The sequence below is a fragment of the Pungitius pungitius genome, chromosome 4 (genome assembly GCF_949316345.1).
Source record: "Pungitius pungitius chromosome 4, fPunPun2.1, whole genome shotgun sequence".
In the NCBI taxonomy this organism is placed as follows: Eukaryota; Metazoa; Chordata; class Actinopteri; order Perciformes; family Gasterosteidae; genus Pungitius; species Pungitius pungitius.
The window spans coordinates 6,851,547-6,857,690 of record NC_084903.1 but is presented as its reverse complement, the minus strand read 5'-3'; the positions used below and the strand labels follow the sequence as shown (position 1 = coordinate 6,857,690).

The following is a 6,144-nucleotide window of genomic DNA, read 5'->3' as shown; positions in this document are numbered from 1 at the left end:
TTGTTCCTCTTTCTCCAGCATCTGATACCTGTGGTTCACATGACTCATTACTTTGACCTATACGGTTCACCTGCATGACATTAGAAGGTCCTGCTACACATGGATCATCACAGTTTGTTCCTCTTTCTCCAGCATCTGATACCTGTGGTTCACATGACTCATTACTTTGACCTATACGGTTCACCTGCATGACATTAGAAGGTCCTGCTACACATGGATCATCACTGTGCTTTCCTCTTTTCACAACATCTGCATAAGATAGCGGTGGTGGACATGAAGCGTCAGGCTGACCGTCCTGTTCCACACGTTTACACTCTGGAGACATCTTTACCTCTGCACTGCTCTCAGGCCCAACGCATACTGCTCCTTCAGTAGTTGTTGCACAGTGAGTGTCATTGGACCGCTGCCAGCGCAGGCTCTGAGCTTGTGACCTCTTACTTTTCCTTGGCATTGTTGTCGTTTCAAAAACCACAAATGTTGTACAAAACCAAGATATTAAATGAAATTTAGTAAAATATGACCTTTAACGAACCAGGATTTGAAGATGGATTAAACCGGTTTGTTGCGATTAAACAAAAACTAATAATGCTAATATGAATGAAAAATAAACTGTTTGGGGTTACACTTTTCAAAACATGAATAAATAACCTAACACTTAAAGAGATCAATATATTAGTGTTACACAAATGTTTTGAACGTCAAATTCAGTGACAACAATCTCAAGGATATTCCGGATTCTTTTGAGGTTTTAATCTAAAACCAAATTATCCAATTGTTTGCCTTATTACAATATATGAGGCTCTGGACAAAGCACTTCTAAGATTTAAATACTGCAATCGGGTCTCAGTATGTCTGTCTATGTTAGTACCATGTACTAAAGTGACCGATTGTATTTAATATGCAATAGATATTGCTTACCGAAACCTTGATTTATCTTTTCAATTCTTTCTTTAGGCCAATTTTGTTAATCTCATTAATAGTAAATTTCAAATGCTTTGTCAAATTAGTAGATAGCGTTAGAAGAGTAATAGCGTTGTATAGATATATGAGTTGATAGGAGATGGAAAGAGGTGAGAGTGAGAGAAGAGAATCTCTCAGATCATTCAAAAAGGTAGATCAGGTACCAATAACCCGGGTGAGAGTGTTCAGAGGAGAGACAGAGAGCGTGAGAGTGGAGACTCTCAGAGTTCTGTTCAGACAGACAGGTATCAATGACCTTAGGCAACCAAAAATTGGGTTTCAGAGTTCAGGTTTCAAAATTCAGGTTTCAAAATTCAGGTTTCAAAATATCAGTTCAGTATACAGATAGAGTGGGATAGAAGAGGGATACAAAGATAGAGTTTCCAAAATCAAAGACAGAGAGGTAGATTTGACAGGAAAGCTAGAGTAATCATATTGTAGACAGAGTGGATACAAGGTATAGGATAGACAGAGAGCCAATGGGATAGAGGAGAGATGCTGGACAACAGGACACCTGCAAGACACACAAAAAAACATCCGTTAGACAATCCGTTAGACAATCTTTATATATATATATATATATATATATATATATATATATATATATATATATATATATATATATATTATTTTTTATATATATATATATATATATATATATATATAAAATAATAAATAATGCTGGCAGGCACTTATTATATTGAGTGTTGATTTAAATCAATAATGGACTATTCTCCTGGTAAATGTTGACAAAGGGACATCAAAACTGTAGCAAGTTAAAGCTGTTGGTTGTACATCGAGAACTGTCAACGATGATTCCTGAGCCGATGGTGGGCTTCCGTGACAGGGGATGCTGTAGGTGCACAGATTGTAAACCCCTGAGACAAATTTATGATTTTGGGCTTAAAAGAATTGATTGAAAATATTTTGTTATGCTCTGACTGTGAACCAAGCACAACCTGTAACATAATACAGTGTTCTCCCCTACTATTATAACATTATATATGTTAAAAATATGTCACCAGAGTAGCAACAGCCCTCAAATCTCTGGAGAAGACACAGCTGACAAAGCCGGGCTACGCTGCTAACGTACGCGCCGAATATAAAACCAAGAGGTTGAGCAACACACACATGCTGCTCATACAAACAATGCTGCTCGGCCATCTGTGATTCATTACAACTTCACTAAATGTTTTAAGAAAGTACATTCAGTTGTCAGTCATATCTGAAAACTTACTGTAAAATGTGTCCGAGGAGTCACCAACACTAGTAGGCTGCAGTTAGAGACAGGAAAGAGGAGGCAGAAAGAATGAGAACTAAATGAGGGTTTTCAAGACTATTATTATGATGGGAAGGTATTCTAAACTGGAAACCAATAAAAGATCAGTTTACTTACAGTAATATCTGAATGAAGGTGTGAGCTTATGTGAGGCACCTTTATGTGGTAAAAATATGTGTTAAAAATAACACCATTTTATTGTGTTGTACAGCATTGATTGGGGGGGGGAACCAGGTAAAGCGGAACCAAAGTGCGAGTGGCGTTGCATCGCGCCGCCTAGAGTGACGGACGCCTTACTTTTCTCTCATATTGAGATTGAGATCTAAAGATGGCGGTTCGTTCATTCTCTCGCTAACAAAGGGATTCTGTTTTCCAGGTTCGTACTCAGTGGTAAAAGCAAGAACTGTTTCCTCCCGGGGTGTGTTGTAACTGTTGCGGGTTGGAAGTTCAATGTTTGGTGGGTGGAGCCGAGTGGGAGAGCCGCGTTCGTGATCGCGGGAGAGGGCGTGTGACGACTATGGCGCGCGCAGTTGCTCAGCATGAGCGTATTAATACTCAATGTATGGGTCGGTGCATTGGTGTCCTCACTCCCCATTGGTGCCTTGTTTCGAGTTTTTTTAAATATCCTGACATGTTGTAAATATGTTGAGAAAAGAGAGAGATGTTAAGTTTCCCTATGTGTATTATTCATGTTGTGACTGAAGCCATGTAAATATTCCTTTATAGCCGGAGAGTGTTTGATGATGCACTTCTGAAGTTTAGCAGAAAACCAATAACTATAAATTTGGATAACTATATAGATTGAAGTAGGACTTATCCTGGTGATATTATTGCACTTATTATTGCACTTTGAGAGAGGGACATTTATTTTAGTTAAGACAGGATCTTGTGGGTTTAAGTTTTGAAGATGAACACTGTTAGGTGTAGAAAACGTTATTGACATGTTAAATTTACATTAACAAACTGAAATATGTTTACCTTAGGGAATGTTACTGTTTAATATTATGACTTGATGTATTGTAATAAAGATATTGAGATTGAGATCTAAAGATGGCGGTTCGTTCATTCTCTCGCTAACAAAGGGATTCTGTTTTCCAGACGGACATCGAGGTGAGAGTAACGAACCCCATAAAGAATCTTTTTGTTACTGCCGTTACTTCCCATTTGAAACCGGTAACACTTACACTTTAGAGTCACCAAAGAGTCACCAGCCGCAATAGTCTTCCGTTCTAGATAGAAAAGAGAAGTTGGGAGGAGTAAGAGGAGGGTGACGGATGAAGAGAGGGTGAGAAAAGGTAGATATTTTTAGTTCAGTTTATTTAACATGCAAGTACTTTCAAGTGAAACAATGCATTTCTTTATTGATCATTTCTGTCTCATTGAAAAGTCGCAGTTTTCACCAAAGTTAAAATATATATTGCAGTGTCGCGGTTTTGTGGCAATACTGACTGACGTCAACAAGACAACATTATATATTCTTTCCATATGTGTTAATGCCTCTTAGGGACTGAAATGGCTCTATAGTATGGTACATACAGTCAGAGCCGGGGCAATTAGTTTGGTAGCAGCAAAGTATGAAATTAAAGAAAGAAATGTAAAACTCTAATTCCACCTTCTCAATATTTATATTTATTAATCACTTTATTCCTTAAAAAAATAAAGACATTTGAGGAAATTATCTTGCAATATATCTGGACGATTAAAAACTCATCCCATTTCAAACAAAAATGAACTATTCAAATTATAAAGAAACAAAAATATACCAACAACTTCAAAAATGATGTGGCAGCCATCCATAAAATACGATGCAAATGTTGAATAAATTGAAAATATCTACGTCATTTGCAGTATAGTTATGTAGTCTATTAGATATTTCTGTTGCATTATTTTTAACTTACCACACACAATGCAGATAAGGAGGATGCTCTGTTGTCTAAGAGAGGAAACAATATGACAAACTGACATTAAGAAGGTTCTATCTTTCACCCTTTAAACAAAACACCTTAGAAAATGATATATTACATACATAGAGAAGTAGATAACTGCTGTTCCATATTACCGACATAATGAGGAATGAAGTGTAATTCAATCTCAGTCATATATTAAGGTAATGTTGTTGTGGACAACGTTTTTATGACCTTAAAAGAAATAGACTACATACATACAGCTGGTAAATAAACATGTGGCGGAAAAACGCATCAACTAAATTAACCTGTTCTTATAAAGTCAAGCATTAGCTTGAACTGGTCTCCAGCAGTCTACCACAGCCAATAAAGTTGACGTTTTACATAGATTTGCATTTTACATGTCCCAGCTTGGTAATATAATTATGTAATGTCAATTTATTGAGTTGACGTGATAAACTAACGTTAGTTAATTATGTTTCTCAAAAGCAACAAACTACTTTAAATGGAATTGACATCGGATTTGTTAATAGAAGAGTAAAACAGTCCCGTGGTTACCACATGCTAACTTCTACGTAATGCTAAAAGTAGCATTACGGTTAGAGCGGACGTGGCAATTTCATCAGTTGGCTGACTAGTTTGGCAGCGAGCAAAGTAACGCTAACCAGCTAACTCATAACTAATGCCTGGAAAACTAGTCAACTCAAACTGATAAAATCATTGCTATTTTAACAAATCTCCAATTAACTTTACTTGAATTATTATATTATAAAACGGGTAGAATAGATTCAGCGTTCTAATTGGTTGAGAGTGAGTCATGGGGTGTACATTATTGAGCTCTGTACAGTTCTTGTTCACATAGACCAGCGTTCCATATCACTGCGCACTCAAAGTAACAGATTACGACCGTTAGGTAATATTTCAATTTTTAGCTCGGTGGCGATCGCAGAAAAAAGAATGGAAACAGTACGAATGATTTCGGCCAGTGCGAGCTTTCGCAACCGGTGTGAATGAATAAGAATGTGCGAGATATTGCAAGGAGACCCAATGTTGTTTACATACACCTTCGGGGACTATTTTCTCTAGGCTACTGAAATGCGATACACAACCATTTAGTGCTGAAGCTATTTACTTACTATTTATAATTTCGCTGGTATCTGCATCATAGCATAAGCAATAAGGTTTTGAGCAGTACTTTATCTTCAATAATGTAAAGCCTATCGCACCTTTTTCCTCAATGTTGCAAATGAATTAAAATCGCCTCCTTCCTCGTAATAAACTATGACACAAATAGAAATATTTCCCTTATGGCACACAAACGAACCCGTGACTTTTAAACGTTAAACTACGTAAACATAGAGGCTAACGGAGACTAGCCATATTAACTGAAATGATAGTTAGATAAATAAGTAACCCAACTAACCAGTTGATGCCAGTTCAACACATAGCTTAATACTGTTAACGTTACATATTTTTTGTCTTTGTCATACTAATGTGTAGCTAACGTAGCGGCTAGGCAAGTGTTAGCCACGAGTTGGCGTTGTCATACGGAGGGAATATTTCACGCTTTTATTAGCGTACAAATAGTGCACGGGTTACAAACGGACCGCAACGCCGTTTCACAACTATATAACTGTCATTACACCATCCAAACTATGAGCCCGGGGCTTAGTGGTACTTACCGGTCAAGACTTCAGAGGAAATTGACGGAGATCCGTTGAATGTGACGTGGAATTTGATAGATGCATTCAGGAACATTCGGAAAGTCATAAATCCGGGTATCGATAGGAAACTGTGCCACACAAACCTCATAGCTTAATTCATCAGCTATCTTAATTCATTTTATTAAATCCATAGATGTCCTTTAAGATCATTTGTATCATCACCAAGACTGTAAAACAAGCTGATAAATTGACAAAAAGATATGGTCTTGATTAGGTAATGTTTTCCTAAGGCATTATATGAATTCACTAATGTTTTTTTTAGTACATAATCCGTGAC

The 6,144-nt window shown here is 37.0% G+C and overlaps 1 long non-coding RNA gene across 1 annotated transcript; it reads right to left on the bottom strand.

The window, feature by feature from the left end:
* Positions 1-1,048: 1,048 nt before the first annotated feature.
* Positions 1,049-5,914, bottom strand: LOC119201942 (uncharacterized). Its single transcript, XR_009956014.1, has 5 exons — positions 5,826-5,914; positions 4,138-4,172; positions 3,424-3,468; positions 2,198-2,234; positions 1,049-1,474 (listed from the first exon to the last, which is right to left on the bottom strand). It is a non-coding gene; the product is annotated as an uncharacterized LOC119201942 (long non-coding RNA).
* Positions 5,915-6,144: the final 230 nt, after the last annotated feature.